The following is a 19,261-nucleotide window of genomic DNA, read 5'->3' as shown; positions in this document are numbered from 1 at the left end:
CGGGAATATATAGAGTTTTGCAGCTTCTATGAGGGTGATTCTAATTTGAAGTGAAAGATTATTGTCTTGGCTTTCCAACGCATGGTCACAAGCTTGATTCCGATAAGTAACGAAGAAATGACAGCTGTTTGAAAATCAGTGCGCAAAGTTGAACTCGCTGAGTGATGTTACGCGCTAATTAGTTTCATAATTTCGCACCTTATTATAGTATTCCTAATAATATAATATTATACCCCATTATGATTATGATTATGACTATGATTATGATTATGATTATGATTATGATTATATGATTATTAATATTATTTATTTATTTTACCTGCCATAAATATTTTATTATAATTTATTATATCTTACGACTTATAAACTTTCCTAAAACGATACTACCTTACTACTATATATATAACTAGTATTGGTGCCCGGCTTCGCCCGGGTTACCTCTATTTACCATTATTTTTTTTTCATTACATAAAATTACTTCAAGTTGCATAACCCATAAATTTATCATTAATAAAATTTTCTATGACATATCCTAAAATTACGATGAAATAAATTTTGAGACAAATTCACTACTCCCGCTATTAATATTTTACTCTTATTAAGAAAACATTAGTAATAACATTTCACTAGTTGACCGTAATTATTGTTACTTTCACTACTTCCGATGTAATTATTGTTACTGTCACTACTACCTCATTAATATTGATAATTTCACTACTCACGCCGTAATTATTGTTACTTTCACTATTGCCGCATTAATATTGATTATTTCACTACTCCCGTTGTTGTTTTTACCACTTTCACTAATCTCGCTGATAATATTGTTACTTTACTATTCAAATGAGTGATTACTGCCATATAACAATGTTACTACAATTCTTTTCTTTACTCACGAAATTACTCTTACTACTTAGGCATACAATTTTAAGAGGATTATATATTTATATAAATATTATATATATATGCATTAAATCAAATTGAAAGAATTATGCAATATTATATATTATGGAATTTAACTTGAATTATTTATAATCTACTTATATTATATTTTTGCATGTTAAATTAACATCTCTATACATCTAATAAACTACAGTTTAATAAAATTGCATAGTTTTAAATTTAATATATAATTTTATGATGATAATAATTAATACCATAAGTGTGCATGTTTATACTAATTAATTATTTTATTTTAAGGAAATTGACCATCTTCTAGTTTTCTATAAATATTTAGGAAAATTATCAAGCATTTTTTTAGTCTCCTTGAAATTGACCATCTTAATTAATTATTTTATTTTAAGAAAATTGATCATCTTAATTAATTATTATTTGCATTGAGATCCCTTAATCGGGTCCGTCACACGGTGCTATTGATTTAAAACTATATAGTATAATTAATTTGTATAACTTTCTTTAATTACATTGAAGTCCCTTGGTTTCTGGATTTAATATATAGTATTGATAGCAAACCACAAGTTTTATTCACTTTCACAAAACACAAAATATATATAGAGAGAGAGAATGAGACTAGAGAGATAAGGAGCTTGTTCATCTTTTCTTCATCTGAAGATTAATTGGTCACGCTTTTGTGAGACGGGTTTTGTTGCTTGGATTCGTGTGCTTTGCTATTTGGATTTTGTTGAGCCGCTTTTCTATACAGGTAGGATAGCTACTCAATTACTTTAATGATTACTTGGATAATGTTATATGATTGTTTGATTGAATTGTGTTGGATGAATTATGATTGTTGGATTGAGATGACTATATTGAAATTAATCATTTAATGACTACCTCAGCTCGTGACTGAGATGCTTATATTGATTTGGTTTCCCCAGCCTCATATCTGGGATGGTAAATATATTATTTTCATATCATATCATGAGCACTTGCATTGGTTTCCCCAGGCTGGTTCTGCAGGACTTGTCTCTGGGATGTTATTGAGATTACCCCGACCAGGGATTGGCGGGATGAACGGGAGCGTCGGAGGATTGATCATGAGCATGCATTGCATTTGCATTCTATATTGTCTTGTATTCATTTATTGTTGTTGTTTAGCTATTCCTACTCAACCTCGTGGTTGACAGTGTATTCGTGAACACCTGTGGTGAACCATAATGGGGAGCAGATTTGACAGGTACTAAAGATTAGCTGACTTGGGAGCTAACAAATGCGTGAGGACTTGGCCAATCTACCTAGAAGTCTAGACCACGTAGATTATAATATCACTTTATTTATTTCCGCTGCGAGTTGTAAATTTTTTTTTATATTAAGTTTTAGTTGATTGATTTGTAATACATATGTATTCATTAAAGTTTTAATTTAAAGTACTTTGGTGAGTTGAACTTTGTTATTCACTACCTCGGGAAACCGAGATGGTAACAGTCTTATTTATTTGGGAATGTCTAGCTAAAAGCTCCTGAATAAATGGAGGTGTTACAAAGTGGTATCAGAGCAAACGATCATAAGGCCTAAACCAATGAATTTAATGAACTTAGGATGAGTCTAATAAAATGAACCCGGGGTTGAAACTGTTTAGGAGCCCTCTTCTAGGTTAGGGAGACGTCCTTGACCTGGCCCTTTTCAGTTTTGAGCCGGTCACCTCAAGGAAGGTTAAGGAAAGAGAAGGGTAGTTAGCGTGGATGTTTTAACTTAAGGGTCTAATTGTGATCTGAAAATGTGAGAAATACTAATTTTATCGCAATTTGAGAACAAAAAGGTATGAAATTTTGCGACGAATAAAAAAGGAAGGCGTGTGGTCTATGAGACGGCGGTCACATTGAATTGAATTTGTTTTAATTCGTTGCATAATTGCGCATGGAAATTTTTTTGGCATATCATGAATGACATAAATTGGAGAAACATGAACCAAGAAATATTGCATCTTTATATGTATTGGTTGTATATATGTGAATTTCATGCTTAGAAATTTGATGTGACCATAATTAGCGCATATTTAGCCCCCGAATTAGCCTTGTTCCCATGCTTTTTAGTGCATATTTGGGTCATTTCTTATCTTTAGTTCTTTGTTTTGTATATTCTTTGAGATTTTGATCCCTTGGTAGGAAAGGAGTAAGAATCTTGCATTTTCATGGCAAAATGAGACTAAATTGATCGAATTCAATGACCAAGCATCAAGGAAAGACAAGATTAGAAGGCCTTTGTACATATTATAGTAGAAGAGCAATGTTGAGAAAGGATCCTTGAGTCCCCAAGGAAATCCCCAAGGAATTTATGAAGAAAAGGGAAGAAAAGAAGAAGATGTCTTGCTGAGTGACAATCCGTGCGGATTGTCCCCAATCCGGCCGTCCTCCAGCTGCAGAATCCGTGCGGCTTTCCTCTAATCCGCTCGGATTCCACCTCCACAATCCGCCCGGATTCCCTCGAATCCGCTCGGACCCCATCGCCAGAATCCGCCCGTCCCGACCTTATTCCGCCCGGATTCCAGCACAACACGATTTCCTCTTCTCCAAGCTACAAGGAAAGAAGCCCTTCCTTCGAAAAATACCGGCTCCTCCTTGCTCAATCTAAAAAGTGTAATTACTAGTTTAGCCCTTAGTTAACCCTAATGCATCCTCCCTAATTTCCACTATAAATACCCCATTAGTCTAATTAGAGGAGCATGTTCTTCTTATCAATAATTAGTGTAGTTAATTTCAATCAAATCTCTCTTTAATATTGTAATCAAGTATTAATCAAGTTTTAATCCAAGTTTTAGTTCTTTAATCTCTCTCTTGTTCATCCTTTATTTTGGGTAATTGAAGATTATTTGGGTTATTATTGGGAGATTGACAACCTCTCAATCAAACATCAAGTACTTCTATTATTCTTGCTTTGTTATTGGAATCATTAGTAGGTATAATCTCTTAATCCCTTTTTAATTATTGCTAATTACTTTCATTTGTTCATCATGTTTCATTTTGTTGGTATGATTGACAACCTTGCTAGCATGATTAACATGATAATGAGTGAGTAGTCTCTTAGCTAGGGTTAATGGGTGATTAGGGGAAACCAACATGGGGAATGATTCATGCTTAAATTAATATGCTTTCATGGTTTATTTGCTTGCTTGTTTTGATCTTAACTCATGCACATGTTATGTTTGATGAAATGCTAAGCCTATGAATCCTTGCATTTACCACCATCACCTATCTTTTCAATGAGACTTGTAAGACATAAACCAACACGAGTCTCATTAGACCATGCATGTTGTTGAGTAGGGAAGATTAAGTCGACTTGTAGGTGTTGTACAATCTAATCGATTCGGCTCCGGGACCCAAACTTTCCTAGGATTGTAAGATATAACCCAACTCAATCCATCACAACAATAATTACTTGCTTATAATTTGAGAACATGTTTGTATGATCAATTCCCATGATTCCCCTATGATCCCATGACACCCTAGTGCTTTTTATCAATTGTTTACAACCCTTTTTAATTCATCTTGCTAGTTTATTTTCATTGCTATTTTAGTTAGTGACCTTCTACATCAACCCAAATTGTGACACCCCTAAGACACCACTAGTTTCAATAGAAATCTCATTTCAATTCCCGTCCCTTGGGATTCGACCTTTACTTGCCTCTTTACTAATTGTAGAGTTGTTTTGTGAAGTTATAAATTGTGTCTTGATTCGACCGTGACCCAACGACGACATCTATTTGTGAACACGAAACGGGCCGATCAAAAATGGCGCCGTTGCCGGGGACGGTGTTTGTTTGATTTAGATTTCTATTTATTGTTATTAGTTGTGTCTTTCTTTGCCTTGGGAAGTAAAACTCCTCAAGGTTTGTTCTAATTGTTTTCGAGTTGTTCGATATTTTGCGAGATGGATCTTATAGATTGTTTTGTAGAGGACCACTTGAGTATACCATTTTTCAAAGATCCCATGCAAGCATTGGAAGCCTGGGAAGCAAGTAAGGCTAACAATATGTATTGGGAATTGGAGGTGGATCTTTTTGAGGCCGCTCTAGCTAACAAGGAACTTACTCGTGCACAATCCGAATTAGTGCATAATATTCTAGTGGAAGCATGTCAACCCATAGAGGATGAGCAATCCATCCTAGAAGAGATTTTACAAACTCAAGAGCAAGAGGAATCCATCATGGAATTTGAATATGATGAGGTCGAAAATGAAGTTGAATATGCTATGAGAATGGAATGTCTAATGGAGATGGAGCAAATTCTCAATGAAACTCCAAAGGAGGAAAGTAAGGTACAAACTTCTACTTTGAAACCTCTTCCCCCAAATTTGAAATATGCTTACCTTGATGAATCAAAGACCAAACCCGTGATTGTTAATGATAGACTTGATGATGACCAATTAGGAAAATTACTTGATGTGTTGAAACAACATGAGAAGGCTATAGGTTATAGTCTAGATGACCTTAAAGGGATAAGTCCCAACTTTTGCATGCATAGAATTCATCTAGAGGAAGACCATAGATCTACCATTCAACCCCAAAGAAGATTGAACCCCCACATGCAAGAAGTTGTCAAAGGAGAAGTCATGAAATTACTTGATGCGGGAATCATATATCCCATATCGGATTCTTTGTGGGTTAGCCCCGTCCAAGTAGTACCTAAGAAAGGAGGTACCACGGTAGTGACAAATGAGAAAAATGAACTAATACCCACAAGAATGATCACCGGTTGGCGTATGTGCATTGACTATCGAAAATTAAACTCCGCAACAAGAAAGGATCACTTCCCCTTACCATTCATTGACCAAATGCTTGAGAGGTTAGCCTCCAACAAATTCTTTTGTTACCTTGACGGGTATTCGGGATTCTTCCAAATCCCTATACACCCGGATGACCAACATAAGACTACATTCACATGCCCTTATGGCACTTTTGCATATAGGAGGATGCCTTTTGGTTTATGTAATGCCCCCGCCACTTTCCAAAGATGCATGATGAGTGTCTTCTCCGATTACCTAGAGACCATAATAGAAGTTTTTATGGATGATTTTAGTGTTTATGGAAAGGACTTTGACTCATGTTTGCATAATCTTTCTCTTGTGTTGCAAAAGTGTGAAGATGTTAGTCTTGTTTTAAATTGGGAAAAGTGTCACTTCATGGTCAAAGAAGGAATTGTCTTGGGTCATTTGATTTCGGAAAAGGGCATCGAGGTCGATAAAGCTAAAGTTGAGGTTATAGAGAAACTCCCACCTCCCGTGAATGTTAGAGGGGTGAGAAGTTTTCTCGGTCACGCGGGTTTTTATCGTCGTTTCATAAAGGATTTTTCAAAAATAGCGAAACCCCTCACTCAACTTTTGCTTAAATATGCCCAATTCCAATTCACTGATGAGTGCGTTGAAGCTTTTAATAGGATCAAAGAAGCACTAATCTCGGCACCAATTATCCAACCCCCAAATTGGGAGTTACCTTTCGAGATTATGTGTGACGCTAGCAACTACGCCGTTGGGGCGGTTCTTGGCCAACGGGTAGGGAGAGCTCTTCACGCCATCTATTACATAAGCAAGACCCTCGACCCCACCCAAGTGAATTATGACACAACCGAAAAGGAGCTTCTTGCCATTGTATATGCTTTGGATAAATTCCGTTCCTACTTGCTCGGATCTAAGGTGATTGTATTTTCGGATCATTGTGCTCTCCGACATCTCTTGATAAAGAAGGAGGCAAAACCAAGATTGTTGAGATGGATTTTGCTTCTTCAAGAATTTGACTTGGAAATAAGAGATAAGAAAGGAGCCGAGAATGTAGTGGCGGATCACTTGTCAAGGATACGGTTTCATGATGAAAATGGAGAAACCCCGATCAATGATTCATTCCCCGACGATATTTTGATGGCCATTCAAACACAACTTGAAAGGCACATCACCCCATGGTTTGCCGATTATGCCAATTATATTGTTGGAAAGGTACTCCCTCCAAACTTGAACCACAACCAAAGGAAGAGATTCCTATTCGAAGTGAAGAGGTACTTTTGGGATGACCCAAACCTTTACAAAGAGTGTAGTGATGGGCTCTACCGGAGATGTATCCCTCAATGGGAAATCCAAGGAATCTTGGAAGGATGTCATTCATCGCCCTACGGTGGGCACCATGGAGCAAGGAGAACCGTTGCAAAAATCCTCCAATCGGGCTTCTATTGGCCTACAATGTTTCAAGATACAAGAGAATTCATCATTCATTGCGACGCTTATCAAAGAACGAGAAATATCTCGTGGAGGAACGAAATGCCACAAAGGGACATTCTAGAGGTAGAGATCTTCGATGTTTGGGGGATCGACTACCAAGGGCCCTTTGTGACATCCAATGGGAATAAGTACATCTTTGTGGCCGTAGATTATGTCTCAAAGTGGGTGGAGGCAATTGCCACCTCAAATGATGATGCAAAAACGTCACCAAGCTTTTCAAGAAGATAATTTTCCCAAGATTTGGAGTTCCTAGAGCGATCATTAGTGATGGAGGAACGCATTTCCATGAGAAGAAGCTTGCATCCCTTTTGACCAAATATGGTGTCCAACATAGAACCGGCTTGGGATATCATCCTCAAACAAGCGGTCAAGTTGAGATTTCAAATAGAGAGATCAAGCAAATCCTTGAGAAAGTTGTGAACAAGACTCGGAAAGATTGGAGCACAAAGCTTGATGATGCTCTTTGGGCTTATAGGACGGCCTATAAGACTCCCATAGGAGCCTCCCCTTACAAGCTTGTCTATGGAAAAGCATGTCATTTGCCAATCGAATTGGAGTACAAAGCTTATTGGGCAATCCGAGCACTTAATCTTGATCTCAAATTGAGCGGTCAAAGAAGGATGATTCAAATCCAAGAGTTGGAAGAATTCCGACTACAATCCTATGAGAATGCGAAGATTTACAAAGAAAGAACGAAATTGCTTCATGATAAGAGAATTAGACAAAAGGCCTTGCACAAGGGAGACAAAGTCCTTCTATTCAATTCCTGCTACCGACTCTTTCCAGGAAAATTGAACTCTAGATGGATGGGTCCCTATATGATAACCGAAGTTGGGAAATATGGAGATTTCGAACTCAAGGCAGAAGATGGAAGCAAGTTCAAGGTAAATGGTCAAAGGTTGAAGCCATACTATGAAGGAGCATTTGTTGGAGAGGTCGAGGTCACCTACCTCGGACCTCCTCACCCTTGAAAGGACCATCTAAGGGAGAGTTTGGTGGAGTCCTCCCTAAACCACCACTTGTAAATATACTAACCCTCTAACTTGTATTTATTGTTTTATTGCATTTATTTTAATAAAAGCATGAACTCTTTTCATGAGCGTAAGTGAGGGAGGGTTACTAATGAATTTTGAATGAAGGAAGGAACGAATTCTCAAGTGTGGGGACGCATCTAAGAGAGGAGAAAAGTCAAGGAAGAAATTCACGGCCGAATCCGTGCGGATTCCCCGGAATCCAGGCCGATTGCGAGAATCCGGACGTTCGAGAAGAATCATCCGTCTAGCTACGCTGAGGATTTGAAGATTTTTGGACTGAGGTCGAATCCGAGCGTCCCAGTGGGAAAAACGCCCGTCTTGAAGAATCCGGCCGGATTTGAAGGAAGACGCCCGTCTTTATGCCTGTACTTTTCAAGGAAAAATTTCTGTAAAGGAATCCGTCCGTCTTCAGAAGAAGACGCCCGTCCCATTGTACAAGAATCCGAGCGTCTCATGCTCGGGACGCCCGTCTTTGAAATATCGAATTTTGGAAATTTTTCGCTGTGACAGAATCCGGGCGTATTGCCCAGAATCCGCCCGTCCCGAGGAGCACAAATCCGAGCGTCTTCAGCTCGAATCCGCTCGTCCTCCCACGGTGTTTTGACCCGACTTTTCCCCAATTAAATTACACCCCACCACACATATAGTGACACATCACTACTCCTTCCACTTGCACTATAAAACCCACCTCCTTATGACTCCCATACATATCCAAATCACTCTCTTAACCCACAAAATCAAAAAGCCCCAATTTTCTAGGGTTTCCAAAGGCAGCACTCAATCAACAAGGAACATACTTACCCTTTCACAAATCAAAAGAATCCAACTTAAGAATCAAGAATGGCACCAAGGAGATCATCCTTTAGGAGTGGGAGAAGACCAAGGATGATGGGAAGTTCTTCCACCTCCCATATCAATACTTTAAGAAGGGAGCATGAAGAGATTGTGGATCTCACAAGGCTTAATGACTTCTCAAATGTGGAATTTCTCAATGATGTGCAAAGAATAGTCTTCCACCGGCTTCTAAGTAAGAATATTCTTCCCACTAAGTTTTTATGTCATGCTACCTTGAGGAAACTTGGGATTTATCACCAAGTGGAAGCTCTCTTTGAGGTTTTTGGTCTTTCAACCCTTTTTCGCATGTATGAGCCAACCTATCGGTCCCTTGTGCTTGAATTTTTGAGCTTTTTGAAGATTACAACCTTGAACAAAGTGATATGCATAGAGTTTAGGTTGGAGAATGTTTCTAGGATGATGACCCTTGTAGAATTCGCAAATGTGTTTGGACTTGATGTTTCGCCTACCCGAACATCGAAACCCAAAAAGTATAGTGCTGAACCTTTGTGGAGGGCCATGACGGGCCGGGATTTCATTCATACTAAGGAATGTCTTGCTTTTCATATCCAAAACCCGATCTTGAGGCTTACATATCGATTTCTTTCGGGCACTCTATTTGCCCGCCGAGATCCGGCCATCGTGAACCAATTAGACCTTGTGTTTATGGAATCCTACCTCAACATTCAAGGGAGAAATGGGTATCACTTCAATGCACCTCTAGTTTTGCTAGAGAAATGGGCAAAGTTTAGAAATGGGGATGATGATGGAATGAAGCACATAGTGAATGGAGGACTCATTACTAGACTTGCAAAGCACTTCAACCCAAGGTTCAATGAGAACAATGAGTACACTCCACTTACGGGAAACACGAGAATTAATGAAGATCTCCTTCTCGTCCAACACCATTGGATAACCCTTGAGGGGGTTGATAAGCGGATAAAGTGGTTGACAAAAGGAAGCGATCCGATTTATCTTCCAATGGCCGATCTACCACGTATCTCCCCAAGAAGAGGAAACTTGTCTCCCATGCCATCCTACCTCATCCCAAGTCAAACAAGGCAAGTACCACCACCTCCAAATCCACCACAACAACAACAACAAGAACAACAAACTCAAGACGAGAAGATAAAAGTACCTCCCTATCCCTTTCCCTACCAACCATATAACCATCCAAACCCCTTCATCCTCCCCCGCGACGACTTTGTCACGGGAATCTTGCAAGATCTACACTACCGTCAATACGAGACCTCCGTGGACACATACTATGCACTTTATCCTCAATATCACGAGATGGTTCGAAAAGGACGGGTTAGTGAGGAAGGAGCTTTCCCCTCATGGGCTCAAATGGAGTTGCTCTTCCCCAACTCAGAGAGAGCTAATGAAGGAGCGAACGGTAGGCAAGAGGAGGGGAGTGGCAATTCTTGTGGAGGTGACACGGTGGAGCTTGAGAGTGAGGAAGACGAATTCATGGACCCAAGTTTGAGTGATGCTTCAAAGGAGATTTGGGATAGCGATATAGAGGGAGATGATGCCGATGTCTAGAAGACTACTTCATCACTAGGTGGAGCGGGCGAGAGGCACCCACCTAAGTTTAAGTGAAGTTTTCTCATCTCTCCTCTTTATCTTTTAAAGTTTCATGGAAAGAAGTTTGTGTCTTGTTACCTTGTATTTTTAATAAATTTGATCATTGTTGGAGTAGTCCTAGCACCATAGAGGACTCACACCTCGGTACCATTGAGGTGTTCTCATTTTATTGTTCCCATTTTCAAAATCCAAAATGACAAATTAGTTTCATGCATTGCATAGTGTGTGCATGAACTACACCCGGCCTTGGACATTAGCAATAGTGTCTCACTCGGTTTGGGGAAGTTAATGCATACACAACGGGAGGTAATTTAAATTATCCTCTCCGTCATAACAAAAACCATGCATCATGTAGTGTAGCTTAGTGTAGATTGCATTTAGTATAGAAATCATGCATCATCTTTGCATAATTTCCATCATTTTGGCCATTGAGGACAATGCCCATATTAGTGTGGGGATGGGAATTCTAACATTTAACTCTTATTCAAAAATCCAAAAAATTGAAAAATTTCGAAAATCATAAAAATTTGAAAAATTGAAAACCCAAAAACATGTTTATTTCCTTTTATAGTCTTGTATATATTGTTTTGTATATATTGTGTTTGTTCTATCCTTGTTCACATTGATCGACTACGCCACATCCGAGACATGAGGATATTGAAGACCGCATGGTATGATCTTTCCAATCTCCTTTTTCCTCTTTATGTTAATGACTATGTGGCTTTATTTTGATTGATGCGGTATAACAATGTGAACTTAGGACTTGCATTTAGTTTATATGTCATATTAGTTGATAGAATCACTTGCATTAGGATGTTTATATTAGTTGCATCATAGCATGTAGTTGCATGTTAGAAATGTTTTGAAAATTGCCTAATTAGGAACTTTGACAAGAGCAACTAAGCCATTACAAATACTTGTTCAACTTAAGACTTTGTCTACTAGAATGGTTGTAAAACACCCTAGATAGTGTCATACTAGTATCTTTTGACCCATGACCCAAAGCCTAGTCAAGGGTTTGCATGTGAGTCACCTATCCAACCCCGTGATGCGATGTAGACTTGGTTAACTTGTCTAGGTGGCCTTGATTGACCTTGTGGTAAGGCAACCCAAAAATATTTTCTATTAATAAGTTTGAAGTGCTCATTTCAAAGAATTTTGTCATGTGGAAGTAATTTAATGCCAAGGAAACCTCAAATGTTATGAATTGTTGAATGTTGAGAAATTTTAAGTTGTTTTGATGGAGGCGTACCACTTCGATGTGCTTTGGTGCGGGATCCATTGAATTGGGCCCCCACACGGTTGTGAATTCGGCCGCCCAGAGACAGAGTGACTATCACCCCGAAAAGCTATTGTCTAGAGGTTAACCGGTTGCCTAATAAGCGATTGGCGAAAGCAAAGGACACTAGCCCTAAGAAGGACAAACCCCATCTTAAATTTTTGAAATGTGAAAGTGAAATGAGGACAATTTTGAATACTAGTCATATCCACCCGTTGTGAATAAAGATTTAAGCATTTCATTCCCAAAAAGCCTTTTTGTCAAGCCACTTGGTCGAGCTTGGGACGATCCATGACCTTTACTTTTGTAGAGAATTCGAGACTTGTCATGTCATATGCTACTAGCATCATAGGGATCATCATTCCACCACCATCCGATCGCTCTTGACGAAAGCATTTGGAAATTGAGGACGAAAGTAGTCTAGTTTAACACCATTTGGAGGTGATTTAGTGCCATCCTCTTAGCCTTAGTAATTTGTTGAACTAGTATTTGTGAAGGATTACATGCTCTTAAATTTGTTCCTCTTTAGTGCCTCCGCCACTTGATGAGGAAGTGGCTATTCCTTTTGTAGATGCATCCATTATGTGATTTTGGGTGCTTAATGTTTGGATGTGTCGCCATTTTGGCAAGACTCACCTTGCCTTGCAAGAAGGCATCCTACCTCATGGTTGTCTTGTTGTGAGTTGAAGGGGCGGAGTGAGACCCGCTAGTTGTCTCATATCGGCTATATTATTAGGATAGGTTAGTATTGGTCCTAGTCTTTGTCACCTCTTTACTCGGGACGAGCAAAGGTTCGGTTTGGGGATATTTGATGTGACCATAATTAGCGCATATTTAGCCCCCGAATTAGCCTTGTTCCCATGCTTTTTAGTGCATATTTGGGTCATTTCTTATCTTTAGTTCTTTGTTTTGCATATTCTTTGAGATTTTGATCCCTTGGTAGGAAAGGAGTAAGAATCTTGCATTTTCATGGCAAAACGAGACTAAATTGATCGAATTCAATGACCAAGCATCAAGGAAAGACAAGATTAGAAGGCCTTTGTACATATTATAGTAGAAGAGCAATGTTGAGAAAGGATCCTTGAGTCCCCAAGGAAATCCCCAAGGAATTTATGAAGAAAAGGGAAGAAAAGAAGAAGATATCTTGCTGAGTGACAATCCATGCGGATTGTCCCCAATCCGGCCGTCCTCCAGCTGCAGAATCCGTGCGGCTTTCCTCTAATCCGCTCGGATTCCACCTCCACAATCCGCCCGGATTCCCTCGAATCCGCTCGGACCCCATCGCCAGAATCCGCCCGTCCCGACCTTATTCCGCCTTGGATTCCAAAGACAAAGACGATTTCCTCTTCTCCAAGCTACAAGGAAAGAAGCCCTTCCTTCGAAAAATACCGGCTCCTCCTTGCTCAATCTAAAAAGTGTAATTACTAGTTTAGCCCTTAGTTAACCCTAATGCATCCTCCCTAATTTCCACTATAAATACCCCATTAGTCTAATTAGAGGAGCATGTTCTTCTTATCAATAATTAGTGTAGTTAATATCAATCAAATCTCTCTTTAATATTGTAATCAAGTATTAATCAAGTTTTAATCCAAGTTTTAGTTCTTTAATCTCTCTCTTGTTCATCCTTTATTTTGGGTAATTGAAGATTATTTGGGTTATTATTGGGAGATTGACAACCTCTCAATCAAACATCAAGTACTTCTATTATTCTTGCTTTGTTATTGGAATCATTAGTAGGTATAATCTCTTAATCCCTTTTTAATTATTGCTAATTACTTTCATTTGTTCATCATGTTTCATTTTGTTGGTATGATTGACAACCTTGCTAGCATGATTAACATGATAATGAGTGAGTAGTCTCTTAGCTAGGGTTAATGGGTGATTAGGGGAAACCAACATGGGGAATGATTCATGCTTAAATTAATATGCTTTCATGGTTTATTTGCTTGCTTGTTTTGATCTTAACTCATGCACATGTTATGTTTGATGAAATGCTAAGCCTATGAATCCCTGCATTTACCACCATCACCTATCTTTTCAATGAGACTTGTAAGACATAAACCAACTCGAGTCTCATTAGACCATGCATGTTGTTGAGTAGGGAAGATTAAGTCGACTTGTAGGTGTTGTACAATCTAATCGATTCGGCTCCGGAACCCAAACTTTCCTAGGATTGTAAGATATAACCCAACTCAATCCATCACAACAATAATTGCTTACTTATAATTTGAGAACATGTTTGTATGATCAATTCCCATGATTCCCCTATGATCCCATGACACCCTAGTGCCTTTTATCAATTGTTTACAACCCTTTTTAATTCATCTTGCTAGTTTATTTTCATTGCTATTTTAGTTAGTGACCTTCTACATCAACCCAAATTGTGACACCCCTAAGACACCACTAGTTTCAATAGAAATCTCATTTCAATTCCCGTCCCTTGGGATTCGACCTTTACTTGCCTCTTTACTAATTGTAGAGTTGTTTTGTGAAGTTATAAATTGTGTTTTGATTCGACCGTGACCCAACGACCACATCTATTTGTGAACACGAAACGGACCGATCAAAATTTCATGTCTAGAGATATGCGGAATGTGCTACCCTGAACCGATTTGTGATATTTATGCTATAGAATTGTTATAAAAGTTTAAATTTATTTGTCAAAGATTAAGTAGTATGATAAATGTTTAAAAGAGAGGCAAGTAGGCATGAATGGAGTGACACGAAAAAAAAAACAAACGAAAATTGTGGCAAATTACAGCAACATTGTGGTAAGTTATAAAAAAATCGTGACAAATTATAAAGAAATCGTGGCAAACTGTAAAGAAATCGTGGCAAAATAATTTGTACGCAATCATTTATTTATAGTAAGCATGCTCGTACCTTAGAATTGAAATGATTTGACGTGATAAAATTTGATGTAGAAATATCTTGGGTGGAGTCATTAACTTTTGGGGAGATACATCAGGGTGTGAATATTTTAATCGGAAAAATTCTTTCTCTATGGATTTAATTGAACTTCTTTGAGAGATTTAGAGATCATCTTAGGGATGAATTGATTGGGAAAAAAATAGAGGATTTATTGACTGCTATCAAAATGAAGTGTCTTTGAGGGAACTTAAGGGAATAAATGTGTCTTATAAGGAAATTGTGGTGAAATCTAAGGTAAGATTTACGACAATAATTACTTTACAAAATTTTTTTGTGAGAAGGGTTATCAGATGTGAATGATATCTTTAATATTTTTATGGGTTATATAAGAAAGATATATAGTCTGAGGTTATTGGGAAACATAGGTGTATAAGAGAAGTGAGATTGATGATTGATGCGATAACAAGGTAAGTAATGTGATTTAAAGGGTGATATAGACAATAAATTTAGTGAAGTATTAGTGTGATTTTCTGGTTGATTGTGACAGGAATAAGGTGTAGGTAAGGATAAGAAATTTAAAAAAAAAAGTTAAATGTTCATGAGAAGGATATATTATAGGGTTATTTCATAACAATAATCCATCCTATTGGTGGTATGCAATAATCACTCCATCCTATCAATAATCTCAATTAAATCCAACCTAAGCACCATACCTTCTTATAACGAACCAGCTGATATTTTTTTATGTTTATATGTATCAAATAAATCAAGTACTTGATTCGTCACTTGAAAATATTACACATAAACATCACAAATATCATCTAGGTTGTCCAAAAACTATCAAATAATCCAATAAAAACTTAAAAAAAATACAAGTTGGATCGTTATTAGAATGCATGGTGCTTAGGTTGGATTTAATTGGGATTATTGATAGGATGGAGTGATTATTGCAGACCACCAATAGGATGGATTATTGTTATGAAATAACCCTATATTATAATAGGATAGAAGTGAATTTTATTTAATGAGCTTAATTTGTTTTATGTTAGTGTATGAAATTTTAGATGACTGAGATGCTTAGAAATTTGGGTTACTAAGAGGTAACTTTAGGGTGTATGTTAGTTATGAGTTACCAGGATGAGGTAAAATTTTAGATTTTGGGAATTATTAATGATGGGTATGATAACTAAAGATGAAATGTCGACGGGTGATTGAATTTAATGGTGGCAAATTGAGAATTAGAGTACGTGAATTTAAATAATGTGTTTGATAAGGGAGCAAATAACTGAAACATGTTTCGGAGAAAAACTATTGTTATGAATTGTTGGATTTAGTTAAGCATCAAAGATAAAATAGCCGAGCCTTGAGGATTAAATAGTAAGAGTAATGATTTGGGTTGTTTAGTAATTTTAAGATGAGTAAGATGATGAATAAGGATTGATGCGAACTTAAGAATTGTTGACAATGAGTATGATTTATGCATATGGTGTATTGAGATTGATAAGATAATAATGTTATAACTTGAAAGACTGATATTTATTACACAAGAAATTGTTATGGACTCTTGTTGGCAGAACGATGGGTAGAATGTTAGGACGAATATTTTGTAAATATAAATAAGTTGATAGTCATGGAAAGAAGTCTGGAGGATCTTGGTGAGTGTTGTGTAGTCTTTGAGGTTACGCGGACGTAACCTTAATTTTAAGTAGGGTAGGATGTCATATTTCGTTCGTATCACTTCTTTTTATTTGTTATTTGGTTGTCTTAAGAAATGTTGGTAAGCGTGATGAGATCTGTTGTAGCAATAGAGTGGACTTAAGGATTTAGTTGTTGTAAATGTTGGTGGTGCACCACGTAGCGTGTGAGTATGTGGGGAGAGAATTGGATAAGACCACGTAGCATGTTAATATTTGGGATTATAGTGGTGTCAAGATAGAGGTGGAACTTCGGGACGAAGTTATTTTTAAGTGAGGTAAAATATAATACTACTGAAGTTAATGGTATATATGTTGGGTAATATGTGTAAGTGGCGTCATAATGTGAGTTAGCAGTGATAGCATTTTGATTAGCATGCAGGGTCTACGTGGAATAGGTTTTGAGTGGTTGTTAGTATGCGCGAACTTCAAGGACGAATTTCATTTTAAGGAGGGAAGACTGTAATACTCCACATATTTTATGGTTATAGGACCCTTTTTTTGTGTCTAAAGTACAAGGTAGACTATGAAAGGTTAATAGGAAGCTTGCACAAATGTGCCAATTATGGAAATGTGATCACTTATTTTAGGGGTAATTTGAAACGGGAATATATAGAGTTTTGCAGCTTCTATGAGGGTGATTCCAATTTGAGGTGAAAGATTATTGTCTTAGCTTTCCAACGCATGGTCACAAGCTTGATTCCGATAAGTAACGAAGAAATGACAGCTGTTTGAAAATCAGTGCGCAAAGCTGAACTCGCTGAGTGATGTTACGCGCTAATTAGTTTCATAATTTCGCACCTTATTATAGTATTCCTAATAATATAATATTATACCCCATTATGATTATGATTATATGATTATTAATATTATTTATTTATTTTACCTGCCATAAATATTTTATTATAATTTATTATATCTTACGACTTATAAACTTTCCTAAAACGATACTACCTTACTACTATATATACAATAGCAAACCACAAGTTTTATTCACTTTCACAAAACACAAAATATATATATAGAGAGAATGAGACTAGAGAGATAAGGAGCTTGTTCATATTTTCTTCATCTGAAGATTAATTGGTCACACTTTTGTGAGACGGGTTTTGTTGCTTGGATTCGTGTGCTTTGCTATTTGGATTTTGTTGAGCCGCTTTTCTATACAGGTAGGATAGCTACTCAATTACTTTAATGATTACTTGGATAATGTTATATGATTGTTTGATTGAATTGTGTTGGATGAATTATGATTGTTGGATTGAGATGACTATATTGAAATTAATCGTTTAATGACTACCTCAGCTCGTGACTGAGATGCTTATATTGATTTGGTTTCCCCAGCCTCATATCTGGGATGGTAAATATATTATTTTCATATCATATCATGAGCACTTGCATTGGTTTCCCTAGGCTGGTTCTGCAGGACTTGTCTCTGGGATGTTATTGAGATTACCCCGACCAGGGATTGGCGGGATGAACGGGAGCGTCGGAGGATTGATCATGAGCATGCATTGCATTTGCATTCTATATTGTCTTGTATTCATTTATTGTTGTTGTTTAGCTATTCCTACTCAACCTCGTGGTTGACACTGTATTCGTGAACACCTGTGGTGAACCATAATGGGGAGCAAATTTGACAGGTACTAAAGATTAGCTGACTTGGGAGCTATGGGATGCGTGAGGACTTGGCCAATCTACCTAGAAGTCTAGACCACGTAGATTATAAGATCACTTTATTTATTTCCGCTGCGAGTTGTAAATTTTTTTTTATATTAAGTTTTAGTTGATTAATTTGTAATACATATGTATTCATTAAAGTTTTAATTTAAAGTACTTTGGTGAGTTGGACTTTGTTATTCACTACCTCGGGAAACCGAGATGGTAACAGTCTTATTTATTTGGGAATGTCTAGCTAAAGGCTCCTGAATAAATCCCTGAATAAATGGGAGTGTTACATAATCCCCTTTCTAATCAACCTAGATCCCCTTCATCCTAGATGAATGATTTAGCTACTCATAGTGAATTGATTCATAACAATAAGGATGGATGAAAACATGATTGAAGACATAAAACAATAATAATGAATTAAAAGCATAAACTTGAACAATAAATTATGAAGAACGATTAATGTTGGGAAATGTGTCCTCAACAATAGTGCGATCACATGATTTAAATATCATTATTAAATCTCATTACAAGAATACGGAAGGGATGATACATAATATATATAGTCAACTGGTCCACACATATCGGTAATGATTGGTCAAGCTAGAGTTTGACATTATTAAATGTCGGCAGTGGTGATCGATTGATCCCTTGAGGTCACACCTAAAGGACGATTCCCTTAATTGAAAAGGTTAATTAAATGTATACCGTCTGATTAATTAATTCCTTAAAATTGAACAATTCAATTTGTGAGAGAGAATATTGATATCTTATTGTAATGGGATTAAATAAGATTTATTTTAGTAAATAAAATGCTTTATTACTAAAATTGTTTATTGTTTGAGAAACAATAAAGATAAGAATAAATGGTTGATTATAATTACAAGATATTGTGAATTATAATTATATGACCCATTTTATTTATGTGATCAAGTATCACTAGTCAATTTGTTGAATGTAATTTATAAAATGATATTTATGTGATAAATATGCATTTAATTAATTAGTAACATGTATCATACTACATGTGACATATTGTGTGACAAATGACAAATTGACAAAAATAAAATGGTAGTTCATTTTATAAAGATGGACCGAAATAAGAGTGTAAAGAGAGTTAGTGGGTGAATTAT

The sequence above is a fragment of the Silene latifolia genome, chromosome X (genome assembly GCF_048544455.1).
Source record: "Silene latifolia isolate original U9 population chromosome X, ASM4854445v1, whole genome shotgun sequence".
Classification (NCBI taxonomy): domain Eukaryota; kingdom Viridiplantae; phylum Streptophyta; class Magnoliopsida; order Caryophyllales; family Caryophyllaceae; genus Silene; species Silene latifolia.
The sequence above is the reverse complement of the archived record's forward strand: the minus strand, read 5'-3'. Positions refer to the sequence as shown.